General features: G+C 31.3%; 1 protein-coding gene across 2 annotated transcripts in view; it reads left to right on the forward strand.

The window, feature by feature from the left end:
* Positions 1 to 14,734, forward strand: part of LOC134687439 (cubilin-like) — a 111,811-nt gene that overhangs the window by 21,994 nt on the left and 75,083 nt on the right. Inside the window, exon 1 of one of the 2 annotated variants that reach the window (XM_063547741.1) lies at positions 9,793 to 10,059. The exons of the other annotated variant lie outside the window; for it this stretch is intronic. The gene's annotated coding sequence lies outside the window, so the exon portion shown is untranslated. Of the gene's footprint in view, positions 1 to 9,792; positions 10,060 to 14,734 lie in introns of those variants that run through there. 2 annotated transcript variants of the gene reach the window in all.

The following is a 14,734-nucleotide window of genomic DNA, read 5'->3' on the forward strand; positions in this document are numbered from 1 at the left end:
GCTTCAAAAGTTCATGGCATAACAAAATGAGAAACTAATGGTCAGATTTAATGCTCATAGCAATAATTCAAACTAAATAAGGCCAACAGTAACCAACAACAAATTTATCTCATGCCCTATTTATTTTGGAAGATTTTAGATTTGTATGAAAGATTTGTTATGTCAATATCACAGTTGTGTTTTCAAATGAGGGGGGAGTAATAGTCAGTTGGAATGTGAAATAGTCTTAAATTGCTGTTACCTTAACATTTTTTACCTTTATAGATATCATTGAAACTCATATAACTTGTAGGAAATAAAGGATATTTAGAAATATATGTCAGTCAAGTTATTAAAAATAAATGGATGCCACTTGATATTTTTGTGACAGTTATGACTGTTAAGGTGCGTTTACACGGTACGATTTTCCATCCGATTTCCATCCGACTTTTTACCTGTGATGTCGTTTCGTCAAAAATCGCACCGTGTAAACACTAAAATCGGATGTCGTTTTGTTGATCAAAAAGTCGTTTCCAAATCGGTTGGTACCCTATTTTCATCCGACAAATCGGTTCAAAATTGCATCGTGTGAACGGAGAAACGACAAATCTGTACGATTTCCTGCTATTCTGATACTATAAAAGCAACACACAAAAGAAAAATTACTCAAAGAAAAATAAATTTAGAAAAACATCTGATTGCTCTTTTCTTCTTGCTGTTCATATTGCTGTTTGCGTTAATGAAATCTTGAACGGAATGACGTCATTGCAGATATTCAACGTTATGACGTCATGTGTAGTGCAAAGACAATAAGTGACTGACCATTCAATTATTTTAACAAAGGGGTTCTGGACAAACAGTTTATTGGGAGTAAATAGATATTTTTTCAATTACATACAGAAGTCGGTGCCTCATGTAAACGACAACTTTCTCATTTTCGCATCCACTGCGTAAACAGATAAAAGAAGCGACATCCTTACAACATAATGTCTGCGCCAGTGCATTCAGCTAAAACACAATTTATAATGAATAAAGTCCCGGCAACTTGACATAAATATATTGTACAGACACATTTTTTGGAAACGGGTATGTTGGCCTTTATAGGTCATTTTGCCGTTAATAAATTACTAGTGAATTAAATATAATTACAGTAGGCTGATAGTTCTTCCATGGGAAATAATTCTTATTTAGGCTTATAATTTTCTTTTTTTGATATTTTTGTCGTCAGGTTGCTGTCTTGTAAAGTATACAGTCATATCTCCTTTTATTCATTATATTTCAAACTTTAATGTTATTTGATAGTAAGAAAAGACATCAGTGCGAGTGATGTGACATATTTTGCAAGACGAAAGCATTTTTTTTTTATCGCTTACTGTAACAACTCCTAGTTAAAATGCATCAGAACTTTTTCAAAACATAAAAAAATAAACAGTGCCCGTCGTCTTGTGTGTGAATTTTTATGCAATAATCATAAATAGTTTCTAACATACGGCACGACATGTGAAAAAAAACTTTTACAACAAAAAACTCAATATAACTCTAAAATAAAATTTTGAATCAACACCCATTTCACCAGAAGAAATGTACGCACATTTTACGAAGCTTAACGAAAGTATGGCAAATGAGAAGGAAGAGTTTCAACTACCTAACCTAGAGTTAAATGAGTTCGACGAAATTTTAAATGGGCCTATTACAGAGGAAGAAATTATCAAAGTCATTAAAAATTAAAAAAAATAACAAAGCCGCTGGATATGATGGAATAAGAAACGAGTTTATTAAAAATTCCATGTCTGTATGTTTACCTCTTTAAGGAAAATTGTTTAATTTTGTATTCGAAAAAAGGAATTATACCCGAAATTTGGTCAATGGGAAAAATAATTCCATTTATAAGAATAAGGGAGCTCTGAACGATATCGAGGTATTACTTATATAATAGTTCATGAAAAACTGGTCATTATCGTGATATATGGTTTGCCCACAGGACAGTGGTATTGACTAAGATAGTGATAATGACTGAGCCGCAGTCAATACCACTTTCCTACCAGCAGTCCATGTATCACGATAATGACAAGTTTTTCAAGAACTATTATGTTTATTTCATTGAGAAACCATGTTTTGGAAAATTCGCATAATTTAAAAATGCCTATAGCAAACTCACTTAGTTGTATTATTTTTATGGCAAGGAGTGAAGACCAGTCGTAGTAAAACTGCCATTAATTTTAGTGCAATTTTTAGTTGATAATACTTAATCAAGTTTTATAATTAACGATAACATATAATAAACAATTCAACAACTTAGATATAATATTGAAAATGTTTTTTTAAAGGGATATCTCATTTCTAAAAAGAGAAACCACGCCACATCGGTCATTAACAGAGAAATCACGCTCCAACGGTCATTATCAGACGGAAACCACGCCCCAGCGGTCATTATCAGACGGAAACCACGCCCCACCGGTCATTATCATGTTAAAGTTTGTTAACGACCGGTTTTCTGGTCTGTTTTGTTCTGTTAATGAATTTATTACTGAGGAATAATGAATGTCATGTGGCCTCTTTTTATCCAATAAAAGAAGCTTATTCTTAACCGATATGAAATAAACTGGTATCATGTTTAGGTAAAGTATTTACAGCTAGTATACTGAATAAAAGACTAGACAAGTTTGCACAAGAAGTTGAATTACTCTCAAAATGCCAAGCGGGTTTTAGGAAAGGGTACTCCACACTTGATAATATATTTAGTTTATACTGTTTGATTCAACTTTATTTACTCTCTAGAAAACGTTTATCTGTACATTTGTAGATTTCAAGAAAGCCTTTGATACAGTATGGAGGGTAGGACTGTGGCAAAAGCTAATTTCTAGTAACATAACAGACAATTGCAACATATTCAACTCTATTTATAACCTCTATTCTAATGACAAATCATGTGTAAGACATAACTCGAGTTGTTCAAATTGTTCAGTGCGAAGTTGGAGTTAGGCAAGGTGAAAACTTATCACCCTTTTTTTTTCTCTTTTTCTTAATGATCTTGAAAGCTATTTTATTCAGCATGATATAACAGGTTTCAAAAAGGTAAATGAATACTGTCTAAATGAACTAGGCATTTATATTCGAATTTTCTTGTTATTATATGCCGATGATACAATATTATTGGCAGAATCAGCTAACGATTTACAAATAATGTTAAACAAGTTTGATGAATACTGAACTGACTGGAAACTAAATGTAAACATTGATAAGACAAAAGTAATTGTGTTTGAGAAGGCGAAACGTAAAAGAAATATGAGATTCATGCTAATGGGCGAGGAGTTACAGCTCACCGACAATTATATTAATTACCTGGTGTTATTAATAAGATACAATTGTAATTCTAATTTATCAAAGAAAAAACTTGTTGAACAATCACAAAAAGCATTGTATGCATTATACTATAAGTTAAGAAATGTAAACATCCCTTCAGATTTACAGTTTTGTCTACTAGTATTTGATTGTATGGTCGCTCCAATTTTACTTTTATGGGTCGGAAATCTGGGGTCATGAAAATGTTGACATGATTGAAAAGGTGCACTTGGGTTTCCTAAAAAGAGTCTTGAATGTTAGATCAAAAACACCAAACTATATGGTCTACGGGGAAACTGGCAGATTTCCATTTAAAAAATTAATATCAAAACTAAATTCCTATGCTTTTGGTCAAGGCTAGTGCAAAGCGGTAGTAACAAATTATCTGGGATTTTGTATCAGTTAATGTATAAATTACATAACTCAGGCCAATACTCATTTAAATGGTTATCTTTCTTGAAACAAATTTTCGATAATACAGGATTTTCTTTTGTCTGGAATGCGCAGGGTGAAATCAAAAGTTCGGATATTAAAAAAGAAATAAAACAGAGATTGGTTGACCAATTCGGACAGGGTCTATCTGCTCATATGACAAACTCATGATCTAGAGGTGTGTTTTATGCTTCATACAAAACAATGTTTTGTTTAGAGTCATATTTACTCAATCTTAAAGTGGCAGATAGATACATCTATAGTAAATTTAGATGTTCAAATATCAAAATCCCTATCGAAGTTGGTCGGTGGAAAAATACACCAAGAGAAAATCGTATATGCTGCCACTGCGATTCAAATACCCTTGGTGACGAATATCATATTTTTTTTTGTATGTTCCAATAAACAAAGTATGTCTTTAAGAGAAAGGTACATACCTACATATTGCATAAAAAATCCTTCCCAATTGAAATTTATTGGTCTATTATCACACTGTAACGTGCCATAAATAACAAAAGTGTGCATGTTTCTAAGACATATTGAAAAAATATTTTCATAATTCATAGCATGTTACAATAATTTCTAACCACGTTGCAATTAAGAATTTTGCAAACATATCAACTAAATATATTTCAGTTTTATTGTACAGCCCGTAACAGAGTAGTGATCGAATTCGCGTTTCTTTACCGTCAGAATAAGTTACGTTATCAACAAACTTATTTCAGAAGTGACATCATTTAATTTTCTTCATCGGGATTCAACACTGTAATAGTTTTTCTTTAGTCTGATACAAAATACCCCATATCTTTTCTTTTTCATACCTATCTGTGTATTATGTCCCCGGGATTATATGTCAATCATACATTGTTCCAATACCAACATGCTTGTACTTTGTCACAGAAACGTAATGAAATAAATTTCCTACGAATCGAAGTAAAAAATACAAATGTACCCTTTAACATTTAAAATGTTGAAGACAAAATTGCTCTATATTTGAAGTTATTGGCGAATATTTGAAATTTAAACCTCTATAAGATGTGATGAACGGCATTTCATTTTGTCATTGGTAATGATCCATATCTGACAGAGACGAAATATCCATAATTCTCAGAAAGTTTACGTAAATATTGTTAGATACCACTAATCGTTCCAACAATCAAGACATCAGAGACAAACAGGGGAAAAATATGAAAATGAAAAGATATGACTTAAGTGTTAGCATGTTCAGGGAGACGGCACTCAATTTACAAAAAAAGTATTGATGTTTTAAGGAACTGTATAGGTCTCCACAGGTTTTCAACAAGGGTAGAATTCAAAACCTTGAATATGAAAGCCTCGAAATCCATGATACTCTTTCTGTGCGGTAGTTATATCTACAAAATTCAATCATGTACACGACATATATTACATGTATATTCATACATGTATATTTATATATTGGGAATTTATTTCTGTTTCCAAACAGAATTATAAGGTGATGTATAAGTTCCTTCGTTCACTGCAAAATTGTAAATTGTCTTCCTAAAGACCAGCAAAAATAAATGGCACAAGTTCACATAGTCATAAAAAAGTCGTATAATTTACGTTATCGAACAAAAAATCAGAAATACGGAATATAATATGTGAATGGTTAGGAAATCCGTTTCCCCTACATGTTTCAAAAGTCAAAGAAAAATGTTTTCCCTGATACAAACGTTTTAAGGACCAGCTTTGTGTTACCTTTAGACAAATTCGAATCTATATAAGGAAGTTAATATGTTTACTCTGATTTGAAATTATCTTAAAGAACTTTTTTTAGTAATTGAGAACCTGTTGTTTATGGGTAAAGGGTGAAATGTTGCATGAACCCTCAAAATGACAGCAAGCGCAGTTTCTGGACGATTTCCATTTGTACACAGTCACTGCTAAAAACTGTCAGGTCCTGGCCATGGTATATTTTGGAGAATTTTTTTTTTACTGATTTTACTAAAAAAAAATATTCTCTGTGTGTGCCTTTGCAAGAAATGGTTTTGCTCGTTATTTTGTCATATTAAAAAAAAATCTCAACAAAATTTTCCCGTTGAAACTGTACTAGAAAAAAGTTTGGCATGTGAAACGGCCGAAGACATATTCTAACAGAAGTACAAATACCAGCCCTCCCTTTTGTGTATACATAGGAGAAAACATTTCAAAGTTATTGATTGAATTCAAATCCATCACACATACGGTACACATTGTAGTCCGAAAAAATAAAGGACTTCATTCCTATCAAACACCTTTTTAATTGTTTACCAGTATATTTCTTTTAGTTTTGGGTAAAATTGTAAAGGAAATAATACTATCAAGATGTCCTTCCATAAATCTTTTTTTTCTGTTCTGACTTTGAAGAAATTACTACTTTCCGCCCAATCGAAAAAGTGCATGGACATATATATTTTGTTTCAATATTATCGGTATTAAACTTGATTATCGACACATGAAAGTTTGTCAGCATTGTCAATCTTTTTAACGTTTAAGTACTAATAGTTCGATCACTTCTCTAGATCTGTTACGGACTGTATGATATCAATTATTAATTTATTGTGTGTCTTGCTTGTAAATGTATAAGTATATATGTAATTGTTAATGTATAATTGTTATCCTATTCTAGAACCATACGTGTGCCTAAGTTGTAATAAATTGTCTTGTCTTGTCCCAAAAAAGATACAGGTCTTTAGGTATCACTAAGAAGTGTTTACAGTTGTAAGCAATAATCATAAATCGTTTTTGAGATACGGCTGAACATATCAAAACCCCCCTTCCCCGTTTTTTTTTTACAAAATACTCAATAACTCAAAATAAAATTTTGAATCATTACCTAACAGCAATAATCATAAATCATTTCTGAGATACGGCGTGACATGTGAAAAAAACACAACCCTGTTTTAGTTACAAAAAAGTATCGGTTGACCATCATAAGAAACAACCGTTATGTTAAGTTTCATGAAATTTGAATGAGTCGTTGTCATGACATTGTTTACGCCGGACATTTGTATACATACATAATACTTCCCGTCAAAATTTTGACGGGCGTATAAAAAAACTTATCAGAAAAGAATGCGCCACGTAATTACATCCGATATGGAAAGTAAACATATATAGCATTGGTTCGAATCCCGGCGAGGGAAGAACAAAAAATTTGCGAAAGCAAATTTACAGATATAACTCAACAATGTTAGATCTGTAAATTTGCTTATATATACGTATACTTACAAGATAAAATATTCAAGTTGTATGTTTATTGTTTGGGATTTGGGGTTATATAGATTTTTTCTTGGTACACCATAGAGGTCTACGATTATAAGTCTAACAAGAATGTGTCCTCAGTAAACGAATGCCCCACTCGTACTATCATTTTCCATGTTCAGTGGACCGTGAAATTGGGGTAAAAACTCTAATTTGGCATTAAATTAGAATGATCATATCATAGGGAACATGTGTACTAAGTTTGAAGTCGATTGGACTTCAACTTCATCAAAAACTACCTTGACCAAAAACTTTAACCTGAAGCGGGACAGACGGACGAACGGACAGACGGACGAACGGACGGACGAACGGACGGACGGACGGACGAACGGACGCACAGACCAGAAAACATAATGACCCTCTACTATCGTAGGTGGGCATAAAAATACAGAACGGTTCTTCGTAACTGTTTCAAGCTTCCATAAATATTGCCAAAAACATGCAATTGATGGTCTTCCACGAATCAAAACGTCATAATGTCGGAAGAATAGCATTTTATATGCCATTAGAAATTAATAATAAACGAAGAATAATGTTTTATCCAGAATAACTTATTCCGTTTTATTTTTATGATACTCGACATGATATTTGTTCAATTATCAAGCAAAACGCACTTGTTCGAATCTGTACAAAATCGGATGGAAAAACGTATCGTGTAAACAGAACGCTATACGATTTACCTGAGCGTCGGTATAAAATCGGATGGAAAATCGGATGGAAAATCGTACCGTGTAAACGCACCTTTAGAAGCATGAGACAAATTAAAATTAAATCTGTGAGTGTTCTTGTTTTTACAATTTGTTTATGGATTTCATTGAAATTTATTAGAAAAATTTAAATATCAAATAACCCCTGGATTTTTAAATTAGCAAAGCTTTATACATTTTTATGAGAGTTATATTTGCCCATTAAAAAAGTGAAATTCATATTAAATAGTCAAGTGAGCACTCTCAGGATAATATTTGATGAAAGTGACTTCAATCAAATTAATATATGTCTGACCAGCTGTGTCTTTAAGTTCAGTTTGAAACTGATTTGAAGCTGTATAATTCTACTAGAAGTTTTACTTCTCTGAATGGTAAAAGACTTGGCAAAAATAATAGTTTTTGTGTATCATTTTTTTTGTGTGTATTGTTTTATAGAATTTGTTTGTATGTATGTGCCTGTCCCAAGTCCTGTAATTCAGTTTGTTGTTTGTTGCTTCATATGTCCTATTTGTTTTTCGTTTATTGTTTTGTACATAAATCAGTCCTTTGTCTTTTAAGGCCTTTAATAGCTTTTTGTATATAATGGGTTTTGCTCTATACAGCGACTTATAATTGCTTAGTTCCCAGTCATTTGGTCTCTGTTGGAAAGTTGTCTCATTTGCAATCATACCACATCTTCATATTTTTTTTTTGTATGATATTTATCAAGTTTCATCTGAAATATATTTGTATCACTAAACCCAAAATATATTTGTATCACTAAACCAAAATATATTTGTATCACTAAACCCATATTTTTTGCACACATACACATGTTAAGTTATTGGCAAGGGTAACATCAGCTATCATTAAGAATATAATGGTAATAAAGCAGGATTTCTCAACTGGGATCAATCTAATAAAAACTAAGAAAACAACCATTATTTTATCAATAAAGAGGTTTTATTTCACATTCACATGCAAACTGTCTGTTAAAAAAAACTGAACACTTGTACATTTAATATTTTAACCTGTTGGAGTTCTATTTGTGGAGTATCGTGGGATAAAATGGTGAAAATTGAATTTGAGAAATTTTATGTAAAATTTGTGATAGATATACTAAAAGTTCAGTCATTATAGTGCTACATTTAAAATGATGTGATATATAAACTAGGAATTTGACCAACTTTTCATGATTGATTGATTGATTGATAGATTGTTGGTGTTCAATGCCACGTTCAACACTTTTGGCTTTATCATGAAACTCCCTTTAAATGGGAGAAGGCAGCTGGAGTTCTCTGAGAGAACCACTAACATTTGGCAGGAAAACCAACATTCCTAGTCCATTGTAAGCACCTACCTTATGTGGTTTCAAACTCACAACCTCTGTGTTGACATACTAGTGATACTGTAGATGAACTCAGGGGCGGATCCAGCCATTTTAAAAAGGAGGGTTCCAACTGTATTACCCATTCAAATGCATTGATCGGCCAAAAAAAGGGGGGTTCCAACCCCCAGAAACCCCCTCCCTCTGAATCTGCCAATGAAACTACTTAGACCACTCAGCCACTAAGCCCCCATTTACTCTCCATGTGCATGACAGATGGTTGTTAAGCTTAGACATATGCACAATTTTGTGTTACAAATGCAAATTCTGATTGTTTAACCTGAATATCAATATGACTTAATTTCAAACAAAATTTTCTGATTTATCATAAAGTAACAAAAATACCTGGTATTACAAATAAAAGAACCATGATTATTCTCTATGAAATTAATTATTTGTAAGCTGAAAATAATGTAATTTAGAATAAATAAGTTATATAACAGAGAATGTATTAATCTTTATTAGTATCCTAATACTCAAGTTTAATGTTATTTTGAGTTGTAGAGATTTGCGTCTGCTTTGTGCCAAGAATCTGGTAGATACATCAAAATAGTATGCCATAACTACTGTGATGGCAAGGTTGTAGTTCATTGGTATATAAATTGTTCTCCTCTGTAATTAAACTGGCAATTTCATGCTCTGTGATGAGTCTTTGTGTGATACAAATTATTTGTTCTCTTATTCAGTCTTTTAGCTTTGGTTACTCTCCTTATAAATATGATACCAGACTATTTTGTAAACCAATTGATTTATTTCTAGTATGCAAATTCATCAAATCGTTTTTCAGCTTTTTCTTGCAATTGATCTTGAAGAATTTGATCATCTCCGATGAACATGTGTGATTGTAAAATTTGTGTTAATGTGATATGATGTTCGGATGTAGAAACTCTGTGTATTTCATTCTTAAACATGGATTATTTTGATTGACAACATAAAACAATGGTGTAACATTTAAATTAGAATTTTAAGGTAATTTTATTCTCTTTTCCTATTTTGAAGCGCTATGACAATAAATCAAGAGACTATTTTTTTGTATTTTATTGCCGATTTCTTGTGTAACTCTATAATTTACATTGTATTTTGCAGCTGAGGAACATTTTATCAATAAAATGTTGTAATTGGCATTTACTCTTCAAAAAGCTTTTTCAACCATCACAAGAATCTAATCTTCAAGTTTCATAACTGAAGATAATAAAATGTCACTTGATTTAGGATAGCAAATCTTTTATTGTTTGTCTTTAAATTTTAATGCATAAGCAGATACCTCAATAAAGTTGATACCTGTTTCAACAGCTATGGTGTAAGATGTGTCCCCTAAATTCATAGCTTTATTCTTATCTTGATTTGTGATGTTGTTTTCAATGATGTGAAAGTTGTAGCATAGGAATGAGCTTAATTCCTACGTTTCGTGAAAGTTATTCAGATTTTATGCGAATTTACTTACCTGTTGCTTGACTTCATTTTAAGTTTAAAAATGCTCTATTTGCAAAATAAAGCATATAGATGAACAAGATTTCAATATTTTCATTTTATTTCATTTCAACCTATTTCAACCCTAGAAGAAAGTTGAAATAATTGCGGAAGGAAGAATATAAGACAAAAAAATGAATTTAAGATCTCTTAGATATGTCATGAGAAAATGTATTTGAATTCTCTGAAAGGGCATTCTTGTTGATATAACATAAACGTTTTCTATGTCAGAGATTTTTGCTATGGAAGTAACCTCTGAATAAAAACAACTACTTTTAAATATGACTGAATAAATAAAGTGAATTGGTTATTTGTATAGAATGCATACAAAAATATAATGTTAAAAAAGTTATTTTTATTATATTGAATTGCATCTTTATTGTCTTTATTTTGCACATCTGAATCCCCCATCATAATTTTGCATTCATCTTTCCTATGAACACTGTAAAATTCTTTTATTACCCCAAAAATAGAGGGGTGTACGGCATGCATAATAAATAAAGTTTAGGATATGAGATGATTATTACTATCACAGAATGAAAAGAAGAATGAGAAATATTTGACTGTGTGTGTCATACAAACTGAAAGAAGCACGCCTTCAGGTGCAGGATTTTCTTGCTGTTTTGAAGACCCATTGGTGGCATTCAGCTGTTTTCAGCTCTTTGGTTTGTTGTTGTCTCTTTGTCACATTCCTCATTTCCATTCTCAATTTTATAGTTATCTGTTTGTATAGTGTATTTGACTTCAATCAGAATCTTTAATAACTTGGAGGGTTTTTTTGCTGGTTTATGAGATGTTGAAATTTTTGTTTCCTTAGTTATTAAATCTTATCAAAATTGATACAGAATATCAAATGAAAGAAAAACTGTTTTTTGCGGACTTCTTGCCATAAAATCAACAGTATCAACTGATTTCAATAGGAATATCATAAGATTTTTCTAAAAAAAACAATAACTGGCTAATTGCTATGGCAAATTAATGTCACAAATATAATCCCCATCAACAATCTCATCCATGGTCTGAAGCATGACCTGACGAATATTTCTAGACTGAAGACTGAATTATAAACATTTGATAGATATTTATCAAACAAACTAGCACACCTACTGAAAGTGTTCTTATATAGGACTAATTGTGAGTTATCACCCCTGGATTATTATATACATTGGTTTGGGGGTTTTGTTGGTATACAGAAAATTCAGAAATAAATGCGAGGTTTTTATTATTGCGAAAAATGCGACTGAGTTGTAAATGCAATAATTTGAACTCGTATTCTGAAATATTTTACATGAATTTAACAGGATTTTTCTCAAAATCGTAAAATTTGAAATCACATTTAAGTCTAAAATGACAAAATCTCAATAATATAAAATGCACGCAATAACTTCTGAATTTACAGTATACCTAAATGCTCCTTGAAGTTTAATTTTCCTCAAGGTTAATATAAGCAATTTTTTTTCAAACCCAGGAAATTAGATAACCAGGAAAATAAGATTATACATATATGTTGGTCTTCTTTATGGCTATTTGAAGATAATATAGGCTTAATGTAGCATACTAGAATCCCTGATTAACGTTTATATAATGTAACTTTTGAATAATTGTATTTGTTTGATTATATTTGCCTGATGTAATACATTAGCTCTTTCAAATGTTGTTGTATTCTTTAATCAGATATTGGTAATGTTGTCATAATATAAGAAAATCACTAGATGCCAGGGATGAAAATATAAATTGTATGTGCTAACACAAGTTTATAGGAGAAAACTGCAGGGTGACTGCCAATGATCTGAAAGATTCTGCACCAATTATCAAGCAGGCATTCATAAACACAGTGTTTTAAGGATATATATATCAGGGATTAGTAGATTTGATGTAAATATTTTATCATTTGATGCAAGCTAACTAACAGTTGATTATCAATAAACACTCAAAAAACAGCTTGAGAATAGTAACTGTGAAGGCTAAGGCAAATGAATTTCTTAGTTTTATAAAGAAACTCAAACTTTTAAAAGTTTTAAATGAAAAATTTGAGAAACTGACATAAAAAGTGACTAAATGATAAGTTGACTTGGAGAATATATCATAACAAAAGCAAAAAATGAATATCATGGGTAACAAAAAGTTCAATGAAATAGCAATCCAGCAACCCAATAAAATAAGAAATCATGTCTAGATAGCTGTTAACAGCTGTTTAAATTGTTTAAATAATAAGTTAAGGTTCAAAAGAGTCTTTAAAAATTATGAATGAATTTTAACCTGACAGAACACCAACAATCTGCAATCAGCACCACAACATCAGAAGGGAAAGAAATATAAAGATAGACAACCATTAACAAGACTACTGACATGGGACCAACTCATATACATGTTAGGGGTTACACTTTTTAAATTACTCAACCCTCATGGGACCAACCAGGGGCAGATCCAGCCATTTTCAAAATCAGGGTTTCCAACCCTGGATAAAGTGGGGGTTCCAGTAATATGTCCCCATTCTAATGCATTGATCGTCCAAAAATTGGAATCAGCAATACTAAAAGATATAGTGTCAAATGAAGCTCACATGTAGTCATTGACAGCAAGCTCACGTACAGCTTCAACATAAAATAAGCCCACTCGATCATAGGCTTCTTGGCTGGGGCCAGGCAGAATAATCAATTAATGAGATGGGTTATTTTACAAGCTTGTGAGCACTAAAACCTTCACTAACCTGGGATAATACTGTAAACCAACTTATTTTCATGGATACTTTATTTCACTTGGCGGCGATTTAATTTCGCGATATTGTTTATATTTAATGTAGTCCAATATTAGGAAAGATCCAAGTTTTACAAATATGCAATGAATTATAAGTGCTTCATTTTTTACTCACAAAGATTGCTTGCGAAAATTAGTTTGTTTACAGTAGTCTATCAAACATACAACATAAGAAAAAAACTGTAATAAACAGATTTATTTCACTGTTATATTTGCCTCATTACTTCAAAGTATAAAGCATACATCAACATCAGGAACAGTACAGATCATCTAAGATCATGTGTCAATGACCAAGGTTAGGCCTATTTGGTTTACAGAATTTTAATTAAGAAAAGGAAATGAATGAAACATATACACTTTCTGAATACTGTTGAATATTATCAAAATATCTTTCTTGAAATATAAAAACAAGTCATTAGTTCTGTTTACAATATTAAAGAGACTGGATTTTTTTTAAATTTTAATTTATCAAATGAAACTTGGTAATTTAGGTAACTGTATAAAGCCTAAATACATTTTTATGACTTCCAGAGATTTTAATTGTCGGTTTAATGTCGAGTTTGAATCAGTCCCTCGGTTATCTTTTGCCCCCTCTTTTTTAATGTCTCATTTTTGTGTCTTCCAATATTCTGTCTAGTGTTTAAAGCTTTGAATGATCTAGTAGAATGGCTTTCTTTGAAGAATTTTCTTGGTTATAAATGCCAAATAAATATAATTTTTAACATTCCAACATAATTCAAATACTTAATGCCTAATCTTTAAAAAAAAATTATCATTGTATTTTTATAGGAGTAACATTTTGACAGGTATAACATTTGATCAGGATCAATGTACCTTTCTGGAGCTATCATAGTTTTGTCAGATTCTCTTCTACTTGTGAGTTTTAAATGTCCCTCGACTTGTGAGTTTTAAATGTCCCTCAACTTGTGAGTTTTAAATGTCCCTAAGGACCCTTGGTGTCTGCTTCATATTTTTAACATTCCTTCATATTCAAAGTTTTTAATGATTGAGCTCAAACATAATGAGTATTGCAGCTTTTATGTTTTTAACTAAGATAATTTGTGGTTATGTTTGTATTAGAGTTTACATTGAATAGTTCTGGCCTATAACATGCATTCTGATGTAGATAAATGTAGAATGTTAAAGTAGTTTGTTTTGCAAATACCATTAAAGCAAAATTGCTGTCTACATTAATTAAGTTTATGATTATTTTTATTGATATTCATAATGAAAATATCCATTTCAATAATGTTTTAAGTGCACAGCATAATGAGTATGTATGTTAATCTAACATAAATCATTCAGCAAAATTTTAGTAAACAGTTGTTTTTTTATACCTTAATTTCATTAATGCAATGATAGGAAAGTTCATCAAGCCAAATGAAATAATTTCCCAGTAACTCTTACATTTAACTCC

The sequence above is a fragment of the Mytilus trossulus genome, chromosome 10 (assembly GCF_036588685.1).
Source record: "Mytilus trossulus isolate FHL-02 chromosome 10, PNRI_Mtr1.1.1.hap1, whole genome shotgun sequence".
Taxonomy (NCBI): domain Eukaryota; kingdom Metazoa; phylum Mollusca; class Bivalvia; order Mytilida; family Mytilidae; genus Mytilus; species Mytilus trossulus.